This window comes from Macrobrachium rosenbergii, chromosome 56, assembly GCF_040412425.1.
Source record: "Macrobrachium rosenbergii isolate ZJJX-2024 chromosome 56, ASM4041242v1, whole genome shotgun sequence".
Classification (NCBI taxonomy): Eukaryota; Metazoa; Arthropoda; class Malacostraca; order Decapoda; family Palaemonidae; genus Macrobrachium; species Macrobrachium rosenbergii.
This window is the reverse complement of record NC_089796.1, coordinates 36,706,664-36,729,163: the sequence shown is the minus strand read 5'-3', so window position 1 is coordinate 36,729,163 and position 22,500 is coordinate 36,706,664. Positions and strand designations below refer to the sequence as shown.

Below are 22,500 nucleotides of genomic sequence, written 5' to 3'. Positions count from 1 at the left end.
ATGGTATCGTTGTTTATTTGTTTATTATTCTGTTGATTTTTACCATGTTACTGTTGTTATGAGTCTGTTTATTACTTTTGATACCGATTTTATGTTTTTGATTTTAATTCTTTCGGGAGACTTTGAGTTGAATCCCGGGCCTGTTACTCATTACAGTAAGAAAAATTGTAAAGTACATTACTCAAATATTCGGGGCTTAAGGTAAAATTTTTTTTATCTCCAGAGTTGTGCCCGTAACTACGATTTGATGTTTTTATTCGAGACTTGTAGGCAGTAACGAGTCAAAGGTTGAGTTTTTAACCCCGGGATTTCATGGCCCTAACTTTATTTATCGTCGTAACATCTCACGAAAAGGTATGGCTGTATACACGAAGTCCGGACGACCTATTTATCGTCAGAAAATTTGGAGTGCAGTTGCCATAAAGTTCTTTGTTTTAAAATCTTCTGTAAGTTCTTTATTATCTACATATTTGCTGTTTATCGCAATCCAAATATCGACGATTCTATGGCTCTTTTTGAAAAGGGTTGGTATGGCTCAGTCACAGGATTCAAAAGCTTCATTCGTTATTTGTGGAGACTGCAATGCAAAGCACAGTGAGTGGCTAAATTCAAATTACACAGATCAACATGGCCGGTCTGCTCTCGAATTCTGTGTATCCTCCGATTTTGTCCAGCTAATCGAGGCACACACGCACATTTTTTATAACAGATTAGACCTCATATTCACAGATGTTCCAACTATTATGTAGTCCAAAGTCTGTGAAAATATAGGCACTTCTGATAATTACGCCACTGAGATAAACATATCTGTCAATCAGCATAATCCTAAAGCCACCATTGGAAAAACGGTCAGTTACAAGGTTTGACCCAGACTAACAAACAGACAAACAGACAGATTCTCCCTGATTTCTTCTCTTAGTGAAAATGACGGAAGTATGTGCTGTCTAATATTTTGATCCAAGCTGCCTTCATTCCCCACAGTTACTGAGGGGCCACTGGTGAGAGCGGGACTCCAGGCTGGACGAAGTCAAGTCTAAACTTGGAGTTTGTTACTCTTAGAATATAGCTGTTACATACTGAGAAAAATAAATGCATGGATACATAATCAGTATTATGTAGAAGGCTTATATCGACCTTTTGAACTTCTCTCAGGCTGCCTCGTTTTAGCTGTTAGGTTAAAACTTTCCGATTTCACTCGCGTTGGCTCTGTGTCATCAGTTACCTGCGAATCACATGATTAGACAACTTCATTTTCTCCATATTTATATTTTTTATATTTTGTATTCGGATCCACCTTCTCTAACGGTCTGTGTTGATCTGGCTATTTATTGTTATATATATATATATATATATATATATATATATATATATATATATATATATATATATATATATATATATATTAGCTGTCCAATCCGGCACTGCCAGGGAAACTGTAAATGACAACTGACAAACTTTCTCTCTCTCTCTCTCTCTCTCTCTCTCTCTCTCTCTCTCTCTCTCTCTCTCTCTCTCTCTCTCTCTCTCTGTCACCCCTTTCCGACACCCACCCCCTTTGGTGCCATTGATGTCTTACCCCCACAGTATTCTTTTCCAGATAGTAAGTCATATGTATGCCGAAATTAGGTATGAAAAATTCATAAAGTTACCGAGTCTATCGGCATAACCAGCCCCGTTTCACGGTGAGAACCTGCCACGTTTCAGGGAAGCCCTTTCCTCCCCCCCCCTCCCCCTTGGTGCCCTTTGGTGCCAGTGATGCCTTACCCCAACAGTGCTGATTTCTAGATAGTAAGTCATATGTATACCAAGTTTTGTTGAAACTGCTCAATGCATTTCAGAGTTATGCTAGCACATACACACACACACCCCCACACATACATACATACATACATACATATATATATACATATACATACATATATATATATATATATATATATATATATATATATATATATATATATATATATATATATATATATATATATATATATATATATATATATATATATATATATATATATGTATATATATATATATATATATATATATATATATATATATATATATATATATATATATATATATATATATATATATATATATATATAGATATATATATATATATATATATATATATATATATATATATATATATATATATATATATATATATATATATATATATATATATATATATATATATATATATATATATATATATATATATATATATATATATATATATATATATATATATATATATATATATATATATATATATATATATATATATATATACACACACATATAAGCATGAAGGAGAAGGGTCTTCTTCATGAAGAATCAAAATGAGCCCATGTCAGCGATGACAGCTGGATACTAGGTTTTTAACACTTGACTTTGTATAGTAGTGTGTATTTTTCACTCTCGACTTTTTTAAACCTTTAAATCTTAAGCCGCAAAGGAAATTATATATAACAGGTCCTCTTATGTACACGCAAATATTTATGAAGTTTCAGGAAGATGTGTAGCCCATAATCTTGTGACCTTCGTATGTGACATTTGAAATTATAATAATGGTTGTATAACAATAGTAATTGCAATGCTGCTCCCGTGAATTGTGATCTTGGGCGATTTTGTTATCATTCTGCGTGCTCTCATGACATAGACATAGCTACTAGTACATCGCTAACTTACGCAATGAATTTTTGCATTTCTTGTCTTCATCCTGTAACTTTCCCCAATTAGCAAAAAAAAAAAAAAAAAGGGAAATTGACAATCGTCATAGTACACCTTCTTCAAAAATGTCGTCGCCTTACTAGAATTTTCTCATTTATCACATGTTTCACCTTGTGCAGTTTTTCTCTTTCTAGATTGTTTTTGCACTCTCTCTCTCTCTCTCTCTCTCTCTCTCTCTCTCTCTCTCTCTCTCTCTCTCTCTCTCTCTCTCTACCCACGTGGCTAATTTAGAATAGCTTGAAAAGGCTTCCGCCGTACTGAAGAGAATCCTGAGAACGAATATGATAAGAAGAAAGCTCTTTGACAGATTTCTTCCCTAAAATTGATCAGCCTCTTTCAGTTCGAGCGCCATCGCAATCACGTTCGTCATTCCAATGAATATTTTCTTTATTCACGACGCTTGATGGAAGAGGAGTGCGAGCTCTCATTTCTCGGTCTGTAATAAAAAAAAAAGAAAAGTTGTGAATGGTAATAAAGTGGAAGAGGTGTATGCGAGAAAGAAAATGAAATATCACACATTTGGGCCGAGGAAAAGGCTCCATTTATTCTGAAATGAATTAAAAATGAGGTTTTTCAACGGAAGGGGAACCAAGGAAGAAGGAATCAAGGAAGGAGAATACAAGACATATCAAATAAAGTTGAATGTTTATTGGCGGGATGAGCTTTCGTTCGCAGCGTGTGGTGTTCCTTAAAGCCTAGAAGCGACGTCTTTATTGAAAATTCCCGACCAACGGCCACAGAGACTCTCGGCGAGGACAAACCCTCAGAAGAGTTCCCAGGCAGAAATATTTCCTCGTGTGTGCCTGTTCTTCCTCTTGCACGGGGTCGACTCTTTCCTCGACACCGCTCACTTCCTTCAGGACTTAATTCTTCTGCCATAGATGGAGTAAATGTTATGAGAGTCTCTTCTTATCTGTTTATCTTTCGCAAGACGAAATCAAAGCTTTTGGTGAAGATGATTTCGAAGGCTTTAGAAATGAGTCCGGATACGAAATTTACGTTATAAAGAACTGGGCCATTAGAGGATGCACTCGAAATTTTGAAGAAAATAAGTACTTTTATGGGCGCGCCGGCGCCTACGCACAAGACACGTATACACACACACACATTCCTATATATACATATATATACTGTGTGTGTGTGTATATATATATATATATATATATATATATATATATATATATATATATATATATATATATATATATATATATATATATATATATATATATATATATATATATGACTTTTATCACATCACCGTGATTCATATACAGTCAGTAAGCTACAAACGCCCTTTAATATCCAATTCACTCTACCTCGGAAATAATATATTTTCATATATGTTACCGAAGGGGAATTTTTTAGTTGATAATAAGTTCGTCGTCCCGTGGGCTCGAACCAACGAAGGACACGAACTCAGGACTACAGTGGACGCCTTAATCCACGGCCGTGTGGATTAAGGCGTCCACTGTAGTCCTGCAATTTGTGAAACGGGGTTTCTCTGTGCACAATCTCTGTGCTTTCTGATAGTCCTTTCAGCATTGGTTTACTGTCGTCTAGATAGTGATGAAATATTGTCCCTTGGTTGCAGTGAGCAGAGTGGTAATTGCTGAGGGTTTGACATGTCACTTTAATACATTTAAATTTGTATACTACATTGGTTGTCTCCCACACCTCTTTACAGGGGGTCCTTGCTATTTTGCATTACAGGGGTGCTGACTAGGTTCAGGTGGAGTAGGCATGTAAGGAAATTCTCTTCTTATGGTTCATTGGTGTCATACCTGGCAATTATTCCCTTCATGGCCTTGACCTCATCCTTGAACTGGCTGTGATATGCAGGTTTGCAATACAATATGATGTTTCTCAGTGAGGTAGGCATCGTCACTGGTATGCTGGCATACAAGTCCAACTGTCTTCATATGCAACCTTCAATTAGATTGATGTTGCATCAATTATTAGTTAAGAGCTGCCTTAACACATTCAAGCTCTGTGTGAGTAGCTTTCTGTGTGGAACAGTGTGTAATTGCATGTTTTTGCATGTATATGGCTACCACAGAGCCTGTCAGGGCACCCCTCACAGGCATTAAGGCATTAACCCACATTAGTTGCCTTTTGATACACGGTAGTATTGTACCTGTTCCCTCTCTTCTCCACATTTACATCAAAGAGGGGAAGTTGGCCTTCAACACCATAGTCAATAGAGAACCTTAGGCTAGTGTTCCTCTCCAAGGCATACTGTAGGTGGATGGTTTCTTCATCAGTATCACTGGAAATGAAGATATGATCTATATGTTGGGCATATATCTTTGGTTTCGGATATGAACTAAAGGTCCTTTCCCCAACATCTACCATGTACATATTGGCAAATAGGACACCAAAGGGGGATCACATTGCAACACCAACTACCTGTTGAAAGAGGTCACCCCTATGTGATAGGAAGGGGGGCCTCCTTGGTGTAGATTAGGAGAAAACATTGAAGGGCATCTTCTGGTATGTCAAGGGGTGTGGTATCCATATAATAGACTCTCCTTAAAATAATATCGATGGTTTCATTCATTGGCATGTTCATGAATAGACTTTCTTAATACAGCGATGCGATGGCAGGGCTCGGGGAAACCACTGAATACCCGCTAGGGATGTAGGGAGTATGATCATATTCAGTCTTGGCTATTTCATAAGTTGGAAAATTATCTTGGGCAGTTATATGACACAACAGGTTGCCAGCTTTATTGGTCTTGACAGTGCTGTAACAGTGCCATAACAGTGCCCTGGGCCATAGTCTCCAATGATCACAGGCAGTTCCATAGCTCTATTATCACCATCAGGTAGATGGTGTCGCCATTGGATCCCCTTTTGGAATCCAATTTGCCATTATGTATATGGCAGATGCTGAGGAAAGAACGTTTAATTCCTATCCGAAACACAAGATACATGCCCAATATATATGGTAGCTGATAGCTTCATTGCTATCAATACTGACAAAGAAGCCACCTACCTACAGTATACCTTGAAGAGGAACTCTAGCCTAAACTTCATAAGTTGTGAAGGCCAGTTTCCCTTCTTGGATGAAAATATGGAGAAGAAAGGGGACATGTACAATACTACCGTATACCAAAAGGTAACTAATGTGGGTTGGTGTCTTAACACCTGTGGGGAGTGCCCTGACACTTACAAATGCTCTGTGGTAGTTGCATACCTGAAATGTGCGATTATGCATTGTTCCACATGGAAAGCTACTCACGCAAAGCTCGAGCATGTTAGGCAGCTCCTAACTAATAACAGATATGACAGGAATCTAGTAGAAGGTCGCATATGAAAATAGTTGGATGTGTATGCCAGCATACCAGTGACGTTGCCTACCCCACTGAGAAACATCATATTGTATTACAAAGCTGCATATCACAGCCAGTTCAAGGATGAGGTCAAGGTCATGAAGAGAATAATTGCCAGCTGTACGAGAGCTACAAATCCTGTTGAGAGGATTGCTTTGCATGTCTGCTGCCTCCTGAACCTAGTCAGCACCCTTGAAATGTGAAATAGCCCAGGCCCCTGTAGAGAGATGTAGGAGTCGATCGACGTAGTGTACAAGTTTAAATGTACCGAAGGGACATGTCAAGCCCTTAGCAATTACTACATCGGTCGCATCACTACCATTTGGCACAGGTGATTGCAAGCTCACCTCAACCAGTGGGCAATATTTCAATGTTATGTATGTTATGTATATGACCATAACTGTAATCCAACACTAGAGGAGCTATTAGAAAGCACAGAGATCGTACACAGAGAAGTTTCATTCCACAGAGTGCAAATAGCAGAAGCTGTCAGTGTAAATCAACAACAGTCTGCATTAAATATACAGAGGAACATGGACTTCATCCTCCCTTTCTCAAGTAAACCACAGGACATCCATGAGAAACCAAGGGGAATCACGAGAGACAGAACACCCCTGGACACGACTACCAACAATGAAGCAAATCAAGGCTATCAGCTAGAGACGGGAATCATTCCCTTGCCCACCCCCTTGCCTGCAAGCCGCAGCATGTGATGTGTTTTATAGAGCACCAGGAGTGCCCATGCTGCTGCCCATACTGCCACCAAGAGAATGAGACCTGCTGTCCAACAGAAATTCAGCACCCCAGTGACATCATGTTTGAAATTCAAATGTCTGCATGAAGTAATAAAAACATTGTATGTCAATTTGTAATCAAGTCCTGATGATGCTGTCGAGAGGTGAAAAGGTCCATCGACTAGAAAAAGAAAAAGTAATTGGAAAGAATCTTGAATAATTTTTCCTTATTCCTGAGAAGCTTGCCAGAGGAGAAAAAGAAGAGATATAGACTGATTCAAAGTCTTGATAAGAATATAGTATCTGCAAACAATGCCATTGATTTCAATAGAAATTGCATAAGAGAGAAATTGAATAGCATATATATATATATATATATATATATATATATATAATATATATATATATATATATATATATATATATATATATATATATATATATATATATATATATATATATATATATATATATTATATATATATATATATACACACACACACACACACACACACACACACACACACATATATATATATATATATATATATATATATATATATATATATATATATATATATATATATATATATATATATATATATATGACAATCACTAAAAGGACCTCATTCAAACTGGATGGTATTCTAATGGAGATAGTTATTCAAAAATGTTACAAGCTTTCTAGGACAAACTGTCCTCATTCTCAAGCATCCGTACAATGACCAGACGCATAGTCCGGTTGTATTTATATCTGTGTGCTGGGTAGTTTAATCCTATAATTGCCTTCTTCCTCCCTCCTGTGTAACACTACCCTCGTGACCTTAGTCTTTCTCTTCCCGCATCTTCATCCAGGAGTCCGTGTCCCGTGCATCCTCTTGCGTTTTTAGTTTGTTTCCTTGCTACTGTGAAATGTACAATTTTTCTTGATAAGCTATCTTCAAAGCCGTTTCTGGTGTTCCCTGCCATTGTGTTGTTAGTGCATGTTATGAAGTCGTTCTCTACAACCAATCTGGCCATTTTGTTGGTGTTCCTGTACAAAAAACTCATATTTTTCCCAGTCTATTTTGTGGTCTTTTTCCCAACAATGTTTGGCAACTGCCAATGTCTGATTATAATGTCTTATGTTCTGCATGTGTTGTTTGCTTTGTTCTTTACAGGATTTGCCAGTTTCGCCATACTACCCATCTTCACTGTCTAGACACACTGCCACATATAGCCCCCTCTTATCTTTTCCCCCTCTACCGACTTTTTGCTTCTAACTATTTTATTCCTTATGATGTTTTTGTAGTTACCTATTAATTTGAAATTATCTAGCTTCCTGTTGTGTGCTGATGTCCAGTACTGTAATTATTTTCTTCCCTACCAAATGTTCCTTTTCTATCCTTTCCCTCTCCCCAAAATAGTTTTTTCTTGCCTTGATGTGCGCCTGCTCCCACCAGTACTTAGGGTATCCTAATCTCCTAAAACTCTCCCTCAGGTATTCCAGCTCTTTATCTAAGAATTCGGGACTGCAAATCCTATAAGCCCTAATGGCTAACCTTGTCATTATTCCCATTTTTATTTCTTTCCTATGACTGGAGAACATATGTATGTATCAATTGTTGTGGGGATGAAGCAGCTTTTTGTAGGGGTGGCATGTGGGCGGGTGTTAGGGTGAACAGATTCGTGTTTCCGGAGAGGTTACGTAAGGCCCTTTATAGATTAGGAAAATACAAGGACATGAAGATTTGTAAGGCAGACAAAGCGGGGGCGGTAGTAGTAATGGATGCCATAGATTACGAGAGTAGTTAGAACAATTGCTAAACAATGAAAACACAGATGAGGCTTGCAACAAAAAACCGGACATTTGGGGGAACAATGCAATTTTAATAAAAAAATAAAGTAAGGGAAGCTTTGACAAAAATCCACGACAAAACCAAAATAAAAGAATTAGAACATAGAGTAAAATCAGGGGAAAGTCCAGAGGTCACATATATTTATGGTAGTCCCAAGATCCTTAAGGAAGGGTGCCTGCTAAGACCAATCGTGGCATCGACGAGATCACCGGAGAGGAGGCTGGGGGAATTTCTTTCCGACATAATGGGAAAATGGGTGGGTTTAGTATTTGAAGGGTATTTAAAACAAAACATGAACCTTATAGATGAATTATCTAAAATCAACGCAAAAGATTGTAGATTTGCGAGTTTGGAAGTAACTTCCCCATTTACCAACGTACCAGTCAATACGGCAATGGAAGTAATAAAAAAGAATATGGAGGAAGGGGTTTATACATGCGACTTAGATCATGGCGTTTTGATAAAATTGTTGTCAGTGGCCCTCAGCGTTAATGTGTTCAAGTGGGGCGAACGGAAACCATTATATACAAAAATATGGCGTGGCCATGGGTTCGATTCTTTCGACAATCCTAGCTAATATCTTTATGGAATGGTTTGAAATGGAAGAAGTGGGCAATTTAAATAAAAAGAAATTAAATATCATAAAATGGGAAAGATACGTGAATAACATCTTGATTATTTATAAGGGAGAAAGGAAAGATCTTCACAAGTTCCTAGAAAACATAAATAAACTAAATGAACACATCAAGTTTACAACAGGAAAGGAGAAGGAGGAGAGAAATATATATATATATATATATATATATATATATATATATATATATATATATATATATATATATATATATATACATTGCTAAAAGGACCTCATTCAAACTGGATGGTATCTAATGGAGTATTTATTCCAAAAAAGTTACAAGCCTTCTTGGACAAACAGTCCACATTGTCAAGTATCCATACAATGAGGAGACGCGTAGTCCAGTTGTATTTATATCTGTGTGCTGGGTACTTTTAATCCTATAATCGCCTAGCTCCTCCTGTGTGACCCCCACCCCCTCATGATCTTGGTCTTTCTCTGCTGCCTTCTTCCAGGTGTCCGTTTTCCGTGCGTTCTCTTGCGTTTTTCCTTCATTTCCTTGCTACTGTGGAGTATACAATTTTTCTAGGTATGCTGTCTTCAAAGCCGTTTCCGGTGTTCCCTGCCATTGTGTTGTTGGCGTAAGTTATGAAGGAGTTCTCTACAACCAGTCTGGGCGGTTTGTTGGTGTTCCTGTACAGAAAACTCATATTTTCCCGGTCTATTTTATGATCATTTTCCCAACAGTGTCTGGCAACTGCCAACGTCTGATTATAATGCTTTATGTTCTGCAGATGTTGTTTACTTCGCTCCTTTCAGTAATTCTACTAATGCACAGAACAATTGTGTATGTGATAAAGTTAATTTATTTGACCTCTAGATGGATATATATATATATATATATATATATATATATATATTCAGAAAGCTACAAACGTCCTTTAATATCCAATTCACTCTACCTCGGAAATAATATATTTTCATATATGTTACCGAAGGGGAATTTTTTTTTTTTTTTTTTTTTTTTTTTTTTTTTTTTTTTTTGTTGATAATAAGTCCACCGTCCCGTGGGATCGAACCAGCGACGGACGAGGAATCAGGACTACAGTGACGCACTAACGAAATCGGCCACAAGAGAGGTATAAGTGAATAACATCTCCCGTCAACTCACCCGTCGAACTCAGGTGTTTTGCGTTTGGAGACGATATCCACCCACCTCTGCCATGTTGACCGTGTAGTGCGTTTGTCGCACGTAGCCATATTATGACTATTTATCACATCACCGTGATTCATATACAATCAGAAAGCTACAAACGTCCTTTAATATCCAATTCACTCTACCTCGGAAATAATATATTTTCATATATGTTACCGAAGGGGAATTTTTTTTTTTTTTTTTTTTTTTAAGTTGATATTAAGTCCACCGTCCCGTGGGATCGAACCAGCGACGGACGAGGAATCAGGACTACAGTGACGCACTCAGCGAAATCGCCACAAGAGAGGTATAAGTGAATAACATCTCCGTCCAACTCACCCGTCGAACTCAGGTGTTTTGCGTTTGGAGACGATATCCACCCACCTCTGCCATGTTGACCGTGTAGTGCGTTTGTCATGCCCAGCCATATTATGACTATTTATCACATCACCGTGATTCATATACAATCAGAAAGCTACAAACGTCCTTTAATATCCAATTCACTCTACCTCGGAAATAATATATTTTCATATATGTTACGAAGGGGAACTTGCTTTTTTTCCAAAATTTTTTTTTTTTTTTTTTTTTTTAAGTTGATAATAAGTCCACCGTCCCGTGGGATCGAACCAGCGACGGACGAGGAATCAGGACTACAGTGACGCACTAGCGAAATCGGCCACAAGAGAGGTATAAGTGAATAACATCTCCGTCAACTGTCGAACTCAGGTGTTTTGCGTTTTGGAGACGATATCCACCCACCTCTGCCATGTTGACCGTGTAGTGCCGTTTGTCGCACGTTCGTAGCCATATTATGACTATTTATCACATCACCGTGATTCATATACAATCAGAAAGCTACAAACGTCCTTTAATATTCAATTCACTCTACCTCGAAATAATATATTTTCATATATGTTACCAGGAATTGTTTTTTTTTTTTTTTTTTTTTAAGTTGATAATAAGTCCACCGTCCCGTGGGATCGAACCAGCGACGGACGAGGAATCAGGACTACAGTGACGCACTAGCGAAATCGGCCACAAGAGAGGTATAAGTGAATAACATCTCCCGTCAACTCACCCGTCGAACTCAGGTGTTTTGCGTTTGGAGAGCGATATCCACCCACCTCTGCCATGTTGACCGTGGTGCGTTTGTCGCACGTAGCCATATTATGACTATTTATCACATCACCGTGATTCATATACAATCAGAAAGCTACAAACGTCCTTTAATATCAATTCACTCTACCTCGGAAATAATATATTTTCATATATGTTTACCGAACATTTTTTTTTTTTTTTTTTTTTAAGTTGATAATAAGTCCACCGTCCCGTGGGATCGAACCAGCGACGGACGAGGAATCAGGACTACAGTGACGCACTAGCGAAATCGGCCACAAAGAGAGGTATAAGTGAATAACATCTTCAACTCTTTGATAAGTCGAACTCAGGTGTTTTGCGTTTGAGGCGATATCCACCCACCTCTGCCATGTTGACCGTGTAGTGCGTTTGTCTTTTAAAAACCATATTATGACTATTTATCACATCACCGTGATTCATATACAATCAGAAAGCTACAAACGTCCTTTAATATCCAATTCACTCTACCTCGGAAATAATATATTTTCATATATGTTACCGAAGGGGAATTTTTTTTTTTTTTTTTTTTTTTTAAGTTGATAATAAGTCCACCGTCCCGTGGGATCGAACCAGCGACGGACGAGGAATCAGGACTACAGTGACGCACTAGCGAAATCGGCCACAAGAGAGGTATAAGTGAATAACATCTCCCGTCAACTCACCCGTCGAACTCAGGTGTTTTGCGTTTGGAGACGATATCCACCCACCTCTGCCATGTTGACCGTGTAGTGCGTTTGTCATAACACGTAACCATATTATGACTATTTATCACATCACCGTGATTCATATACAATCAGAAAGCTACAAACGTCCTTTAATATCAATTCACTCTACCTCGGAAATAATATATTTCATATATATGTTAATTTTTTTTTTTTTTTTTTTTTTTTTTTTTTAAGTTGATAATAAGTCCACCGTCCCGTGGGATCGAACCAGCGACGGACGAGGAATCAGGACTGACAGTGACGCACTAGCGAAATCGGCCACAAGAAGGTATAAGTGAATAACATCTCCCGTCAACTCACCCGTCGAACTCAGGTGTTTTGCGTTTGAGACGATATCCACCCACCTCTGCCATGTTGACCGTGTAGTGCGTTTTGTCGCACGTAGCCATATTATGACTATTTATCACATCACCGTGATTCATATACAATCAGAAAGCTACAAACGTCCTTTAATATCCAATTCACTCTACCTCGAAATAATATATTTTCATATGTTACCGAAGGGAAATTTTTTTTTTTTTTTTTTTTTTTAAGTTGATAATAAGTCCACCGTCCCGTGGGATCGAACCAGCGACGGACGAGGAATCAGGACTACAGTGACGCACTAGCGAAATCGGCCACAAAGAGGTATAAGTGAATAACATCTCCGTCAACTCACCCGTCGAACTCAGGTGTTTTGCGTTTGGAGACGATATCCACCCACCTCTGCCATGTTGACGTGTAGTGCGTTTGTCGATACGTAACCATATTATGACTATTTATCACATCACCGTGATTCATATACAATCAGAAAGCTACAAACGTCCTTTAATATCCAATTCACTCTACCTCGGAAATAATATATTTTCATATATGTTACCGAAGGGAATTTTTTTTTTTTTTTTTTTTTTTTTTTTTTTTTTAAGTTGATAATAAGTCCACCGTCCCGTGGGATCGAACCAGCGACGGACGAGGAATCAGGACTACAGTGACGCACTAGCGAAATCGGCCACAAGAGAGGTATAAGTGAATAACATCTCCCGTCAACTCACCCGTCGAACTCAGGTGTTTTGCGTTTGGTGGCGATATCCACCCACCTCTGCCATGTTGACCGTGTAGTGCGTTTGTCGCAATACGTAGCCATATTATGACTATTTATCACATCACCGTGATTCATATACAATCGAAAGCTACAAACGTCCTTTAATATCCAATTCCTCTACCTCGGAAATAATATATTTTCATATATGTTACCGGAAATTTTTTTTTTTTTTTTTTTTAAGTTGATAATAAGTCCACCGTCCCGTGGGATCGAACCAGCGACGGACGAGGAATCAGGACTACAGTGACGCGCACTAGCGAAATCGGCCACAAGAGGTATAAGTGAATAACATCTCCCGTCAACTCACCCGTCGAACTCAGGTGTTTGCGTTTGGAGACGATATCCACCCACCTCTGCCATGTTGACCGTGTAGTGCGTTTGTCACATATACGTAACCATATTATGACTATTTATCACATCACCGTGATTCATATACAATCAGAAAGCTACAAGCGTCCTTTAATATCCAATTCACTCTACCTCGGAAATAATATATTTTCATATATGTTACCGAAGGAATTTTTTTTTTTTTTTTTTTTTAGTGCGTCACTGTAGTCCTGATTCCTCGTCCGTCGCTGGTTGATCCCACGGGACGGTGGACTTATTATCAAAAAAAAAAAAAAAAAAAAAAAAAAAAAATCCCTTCGTAACATATATGAAAATATATTATTTCGAGGTAGAGTGAATTGATATTAAAGGACGTTTGTAGCTTTTGATTGTATATGAATCACGGTGATGTGATAAATAGTCATAATATGGTTATTATATATCGATAAACGCACTACACGGTCAACATGGCAGAGGTGGGTGGATATCGCCTCCAAACGCAAAAACACCTGAGTTCGACGGGTGAGTTGACGGGAGATGTTATTCACTTATACCTCTCGTCATTGATGGCCGATTTCGCTAGTGCGACACTGTAGTCCTGATTCCTCGTCCGTCGCTACAAAAATCGATCACGGACGGTGGACTTTATTATCAACTTAAAAAAAAAAAAAAAAAAAAAAATTCCTTCGGTAACATATATGAAAATATATTATTTCCGAGGTAGAGGAATTGATATTAAAGGACATTTTTGTAGCTTTCTGATTGTATATGAATCACGGTGATGTGATAAATAGTCATCATATGGCTAAAAAGAAAACGCACTACACGGTCAACATGGCAGAGGTGGGTGGATATCGTCTCCAAAGTTTCAAAACACCTGAGTTCGACGGGTGAGTTGATGGGAGATGTTATTCACTTATACCTCTCTTGTGGCCGATTTCGCTAGTGCGTCACTGTAGTCCTGATTCCTCGTCCGTCGCTGGTTGATCCCACGGGACGGTGGACTTATTATCAACTTAAAAAAAAAAAAAAAAAAAAAAATTCCTTCGGTAACATATATGAAAATATATTATTTCCGAGGTAGAGTGAATTGGATATTAAAGGACGTTTGTAGCTTTCTGATTGTATATGAATCACGGTGATGTGATAAATAGTCATAATATGGATTCTTGAAAAGTAAACGACAAACGCACTACACGGTTCAACATGGCAGAGGTGGGTGGATATCGTCTCCAAACGCAAAAACACCTGAGTTCGACGGGTGAGTTGACGGGAGATGTTATTCACTTATACCTCTCTTGTGGCCGATTTCGCTAGTGCGCCATGTAGTCCTGATTCCTCGTAACTCGCTGGTTCGATCACGGGACGGTGGACTTATTATCAAAAAAAAAAAAAAAAAAAAAAAAAATATCGTAACATATATGAAAATATATTATTTCCGAGGTAGAGTGAATTGGATATTAAAGGACGTTTGTAGCTTTCTGATTGTATATGAATCACGGTGATGTGATAAATAGTCATAATATGGCTACGCGATGAAAACGCACTACACGGTCAACATGGCAGAGGTGGTGGATATCGTCTCCAAAACGCAAAACACCTGAGTTCGACGGGTGAGTTGATGGGAGATGTTATTCACTTATACCTCTCTTGTGGCCGATTTCGTTAGTGCGTCACTGTAGTCCTGATTCCTCGTCCGTCGCTGGTTCGACCCCACGGGACGGTGGACTTATTATCAAAAAAAAAAAAAAAAAAAAAAAAAAATTCCCCTTCGTAACATATATGAAAATATATTATTTCCGAGGTAGAGTGAATTGGATATTAAAGGACGTTTGTAGCTTTCTGATTGTATATGAATCACGGTGATGTGATAAATAGTCATAATATGGTTTTCTTTGGCGACAAACGCAGATTACACGGTCAACATGGCAGAGGTGGGTGGATATCGTCTCCAAACGCAAAACACCTGAGTTCGACGGGTGAGTTGACGGGAGATGTTATTCACTTAGTTTTCCTCTCTTGTGGCCGATTTCGCTAGTGCGTCACTGTAGTCCTGATTCCTCGTCCGTCGCTGGTTCGATCCTGTGGATTACGGTGGACTTATTATCAACTTAAAAAAAAAAAAAAAAAAAAAAATTCCCTTCGGTAACATATATGAAAATATATTATTTTAGGTAGAGTGAATTGGATATTAAAGGACGTTTGTAGCTTTCTGATTGTATATGAATCACGGTGATGTGATAAATAGTCATAATATGGCTACAATGACACAAACGCACTACACGGTCAACATGGCAGAGGTGGGTGGATATCGTCTCCAAACGCAAAACACCTGAGTTCGACGCGGGTGAGTTGACGGAGATGTTATTCACTTATACCTCTCTTGTGGCCGATTTCGCTAGTGCGTCACTGTAGTCCTGATTCCTCGTCCGTCGCTGGTTCGATCCATAACGGGACGGTGGACTTATTATCATTTAAAAAAAAAAAAAAAAAAAAAAAAAAAAAAAAAAATTCCCCTTGGTAACATATATGAAAATATATTATTTCGAGGTAGAGTGAATTGGATATTAAAGGACGTTTGTAGCGTCTTTCTGATTGTTTATGAATCACGGTGATGTGATAAATAGTCATAATATGGTTACGTGCGCAAACGCACAACACGGGTCAACATGGCAGAGGTGGGTGGATATCGTCTCCAAACGCAAAACACCTGAGTTCGACGGGTGAGTTGACGGGAGATGTTATTCACTTATACCTCTCTTGTGGCCGATTTTATTAGAGCGTCACTGTAGTCCTGATTCCTCGTCCGTCGCTGGTTCGATCCCACGGGACGGTGGACTTATTATCAAAAAAAAAAAAAAAAAAAAAATCCCCTTCGGTAATTATTATATATGAAAATATATTATTTCCGAGGTAGAGTGAATTGATCATGTATAAAGGACGTTTGTAGCTTTCTGATTGTATATGAATCACGGTGATGTGATAAATAGTCATAATATGGCTACAGGAGAATAAAAAACGCAATAAACACGGTCAACATGGCAGAGGTGGGTGGATATCGTCTCCAAACGCAAAACACCTGAGTTAAAAACGGGTGAGTTGACGGGAGATGTTATTCACTTATACCTCTCTTGTGGCCTGATTTCGCTAGTGCGTCAACTGTAGTCCTGATTCCTCGTCCGTCGCTGGTTCGATCCCACGGGACGGTGGACTTATTATCAACAAAAAAAAAAAAAAAAAAAAAAAAAAAAAAAATTCATTTCGGTAACATATATGAAAATATATTATTTCCGAGGTAGAGTGAATTGATATTAAAGGACGTTTGTAGCTTTCTGATTGTATATGAATCACGGTGATGTGATAAATAGTCATAATATGGCTACGTCGGTGACAAACGCAGGTTACACGGTCAACATGGCAGAGGTGGGTGGATATTTCTCCAAACGCAAAACACCTGAGTTCGACGGGTGAGTTGACGGGAGATGTTATTCACTTATACCCTCTTGTGGCCGATTTCGCTAGTGCGTCACTGTAGTCCTGATTCCTCGTCCGTCGCTGGTTCGATCCCACGGGACGGTGGACTTATTATCAACTTAAAAAAAAAAAAAAAAAAAAAAAAAATCCCCTTCGGTAACATATATGAAAATATATTATTTCCGAGGTAGAGTGAATTGGATATTAAAGGACGTTTGTAGCTTTCTGATTGTATATGAATCACGGTGATGTGATAAATAGTCATATATATATATATATATATATATATATATATATATATATATATATATATATATATTATACATATATAGATACAGGGTGTTTCGAGATTAGAGGCCCCCCCCCACTCTACAGCATAAACTAAAATTGATATGGACAAAAACAAAAGTAATTCAGAACAGGTATTTATTTAAGTTTCTCTCTGAGTATTTAATATTTTGTGTGGCCTCCATCTGCCTGTGCCACAGCCTGCATTCTTGAGGGGTATGATTTCAGCAAATCGCAAAAAAACTGAGACTCAAACTCCATTTCCCTTCGGTCACCTCTCGTCGCATATTTCACTGTGCACGCTTCATCATGATACTTTAAGATACTACCAATGTTTTCACACACATTAGGGTCAGGGGAGCTACCTGGAAATTCACTTGATGAGAAGAAATCGATACTACTGTTTCGAAGCAGCTCCTGTGTCTGAAGAGCCTTTAAACATGGTTCCTTATCATGCAAAAATGTGACTTCTTTAGCAGATAACATATTTTCAGGATCTTTGAGGAAAGGAAATACTCCACCAGTAAGCACAGTCTCTCTGAAGTATTCGCCATTCCATGACTGTCCTTTTTCTTTGATGAGCCACATTAACTGTTTGGCTGTGAAACAGAGAAAAATTCCCAAAAATTCAGGAAATTTCACAACTTGGTGATAATGCACATCATCGCTGATATCATCCAACTTTGCAGCCCAAGTGATGTCATTTTTATGATTCGGCTACCTGACTGTGTAAATGAAGAATTCATCTGATGCGGCAACATGGAGAAAGTCAGCTTCATCCCAATCTTTAAGAAATGAACCACAAAACCATGCACAGTCTTCTCTCTGTTGCTGAGTGATGTTGGGCTTGCTGATAACATGAAATGGCTTGATACCAGATTTTTTCAACTCACGATATACAGCACTGTAACATCTCTTCTTTCCCCTTTTTTATTCTAGTTCAAGCGCCAATTTACGTAAAGACTTTCTTGGTCTACCCACTGCCTCAGCTATGATGTCTTTTGACTCCTGAGAAAGGACTTCAGGCCTTCCAAGATTGTCACTCTTTTTGCAATGACATTCATATGGATTTTTGTTTCAGTTTCTTTTAACAAAGGATTCATCTCTTTTAATGTATTTAGCTATCCAGGAACGTGAAATGAAGGATGCGCCAGCATCCGTGGCCTCTCTGAAGTTTATAGCCCATATTTCGTCAATCCATCTGATTTCCTCCGAGTCGTTAGCCATGGCTGTATTTAACTCCATCACTCAGTCTGAAAATACAAGAAATGTAAAATGAAAAATAGCTTAATAGAAACTTAAAATAATGTACTTGGAGATAGGCTATAGCAGAAAACTTCATAACTTTCCATTTGTTCTGTGGAGGGGGCTCTAATTTGAAACACCTAGTACATATACATATATATATACACATATATATATACATATATATATATATATATATATATATATATATATATATATATATATATATATATATATATATATATATATATATATATATATATATATATATATATATATATATATATATATATATATATATATATATATATATATTAATATATATATATATATATATATATATATATATATATATATATATATATATATATATATATATATATATATATATATATATATATATATATATATATATATATATATATATATATATATATATATATATATATATAATATATACATATATATATAAATATATAATCAAGAAAATATCCCTTTAATATCCATTACTCTGCTCTGGAAGTAATATATTTTCATATATGTTACCGAAGGGAATTTTAGTTGATAATAAGTCCCACGTCCCGTAGGAATTCAGACCAGCGACGGAGAATCAGGACTACAGTGACACACTAACCATTCGGCCACAATGGTTAGTGTGTCACTGTAGTCCTGATTCCTCGTCCGTCGCTGTTCGACCCATGGGACGTGTGGACTTATTATCAACTAAAAATTCCCCTTCGTAACATATATGAAAATATATTACTCCGAGGTAGAGTGAATTGATATTAAAGGACGTTTGTAACTTTCTGATTGTATATGAAACGGTGATGTGATAAATAGTGATGTGATAAATAGTCATATATATATATATATATATATATATATATATATATATATATATATATACATATATATATATATATATATATATATATATATATATATATATATATATATATCTATATATATATATATATATATATATATATATATGTATATATGTATATTTATATGTATATTTATATGTATATATGTATATTTATATATATATATGTATATATATATATATATATATATATATATATATATATATATATATATATATATATATATATATATGTATATATGATATATATATATATATATATATATAATATATATATATATATATATATATATATATATATGCAGTCATTTCTCACCATTTGTATTTTATTTCTATTTAATAACCATAATGCCCTATTAATTCTTGATTCCTTCACACTATGGAAATGCTTATCACTTCGAAGCCTAGATCCAAATTTAGAAAGAAATGAAGATATTCTGATGCCCAGCCAGGATTCAAACTCGTGTCCGGGTTATCAGAACGAAGGAATGTAATGAACCGCTCTTTGTTCTGCAGGATCTAAAAAGCAAAAATGAATGGAATTGGAACTTAAAACAATCAGATGACCTAAAACTAGTTTATTATACAAAATGATATAAAGTATATACAAGTGAGTTCAGGCTCTGGGTGGCAAAAACACATGAAGTAATCATTTACATAACATTTAAAACGAGTAAATGAATCAGTCAATTTGCAAGCAACATCACACGAAAACTAAACAAACCAATATCATGTTAAACACTAAAAACAGGCGGCACAATAAAATAACACTAAAACACCATAATAACAACAATGCATCATTAGTACAATGACAAAAATAGGCAGCATAATAATACATAATTAAATAAATAACACCTTAGTAGCATAACGGTGACACGTCATCAAAGCAGCACAAAATAAATAAACAGACAAATTCCGAAGAATTGTCTAGGCAGTTATTACTGCCAACCACACAGAAACCAGTCGAACCATCGAGAACAGCAATTAGCTGTCAAACAGGAACACATCCTTAATACAGATGAATTCGGCCGAATCGTCGAGACAGTCGTTCACTGTCTAAATATCCTCTTGCTGTTACTAGTGAAGAATCCAAAACCATACAGACGGAGTGGTCCTCATCCTCCCGCCGAAGTCACCAGATACTTCACACCTGTCGCCCATCAAAGTGACTTCCAGCTCCTCCTCCCGCAATTCAAACATGCTGCTGCTGCTGCCTTCTTGGCTGTGTGTTGCCCAGAACCTCTCTGACTGCTACCCAAACCTGACTGAGTGACTGACGCTGTCAACCACCCCATGACAGACGTCATCTCGCCAACAAGAAAAAAACACAAGAGGGCTGGTGAAATTAGGGACCACCAGAACAAGATTTCCCCACCAAAATAACCATTACACCTCACAGTAACAGTAATTACCTAGCCATAAAGAAAGGTATAAATCTGTTCTCCTCATACATACTTATACCTGTCGAATCCAGGTACATTTAGTAGACCCGGAATAGATCCACCTTCATCACTATAACAAAGAAATGAATCACTATTGCTTTTTAGGCTGAAATATATATTTTGAATCTCCTGGTCACCTTTTGCCAGATACCTATGTTTTTTTTTTTTATTTGATAACCCCAAGGCCCAAAAAAAGCAATAAATAATTTAATGCTTGGCTATGATGGTGGTGGGTCCGTTCCAGCTTTTGTAAAGGTATCTGAATTCGACAGATATAAGTATTTATAAGCAGGAATATACTTGCAACCTTCTTTGCGGCAAGGTAATTATCATCACCTTGTTCTGATACCTCGAACTCGAGCGCAAACCACGGCTGGGCATCAGAATATCTTCATTTCTTTCTTAAATTGGATTTAGGCTTACCAGTGACAAACATTTTTAAAGTGTGAAGAAATCGAGAAGTTAAGAGGGCGTTGTCTTCATTAGATGAAAATATCGCATGTATATATGCATATATGTATATATGTATAATATGTATATATATATATATATATATATATATATATATATATATATATATATATATATATACATATTTATACTGAGCTTGATAATGAATCTCAAGCTAAGATTTTCAAGTATCCGCCCCATTGCTGTGTGTGTGTATGTATGTATATATATATATATATATATATATATATATATATATATATATATATATATATATATGTGTGTGTGTGTGTGTGTGTGTGTGTGTGTGCGTGTGTGTGTGTGTGTGTGTATAGATAGATAGATAGACAGATAGGTAGGTAGATATGTGTCTGCGTGTGTGGTGGCATATCTTCTGATACTCACAGAATGCTGTGCAGGAAAACTAAGGAAAAAAGATGTGCAATAAAACATTTTTTATATATATTTCATTAATCGCGAGAGCTCCATTTTAAACCTGACAATAGTCACTGTGGTCTTCTGGGGAAAGCTCGGCAAGTGTTTTTCAAAGAAGTTCACTTCCCAATTGCGTTTTTCTCTTTTTCCTGCCCTTTCAAAAGTATGAAGGGGTAAGAAAACATTAAGGAAAGAAGAATAACGTGAGGAGAAGGAGAAGGAGGAGGAGGAGGAGGAACAACTTTGAAGAGGGAAGAACAGGACGGGGGAAGGAAGTGACGGAAGGATGCAATGAAGATGAGGAGAACCCCAGGATAAGGGCAAGGAGGAGGAGGAGGAGGAGGAGGAGGAGACGGAGGAAGAGGAGGGAGGATGACCATTGTAAGCATCTGTAGAGAACAATAAAGCTGATATTAGGTGTGATATGAACTTCCCCACGATCCTTATAGCAACCAAGACGTTGCCTACGAGTTTTTTTACACCTTTTTTATGTCCCTTTAGGGAGTAAGCGTACAGGCGACAATAATGAGAAAGTAGGGGTCAACCTCCCCCCCCCAACCTCCCCGCTGGGTTCTCACTCGCTCACACA

General features: G+C 37.2%; 1 protein-coding gene across 1 annotated transcript in view; it reads left to right on the top strand.

Annotated features, from left to right (window-relative positions):
- LOC136836755 (lachesin-like) overlaps positions 1–22,500 on the top strand; it is a 217,864-nt gene that overhangs the window by 94,590 nt on the left and 100,774 nt on the right. The gene's annotated exons all lie outside the window — the stretch shown is intronic.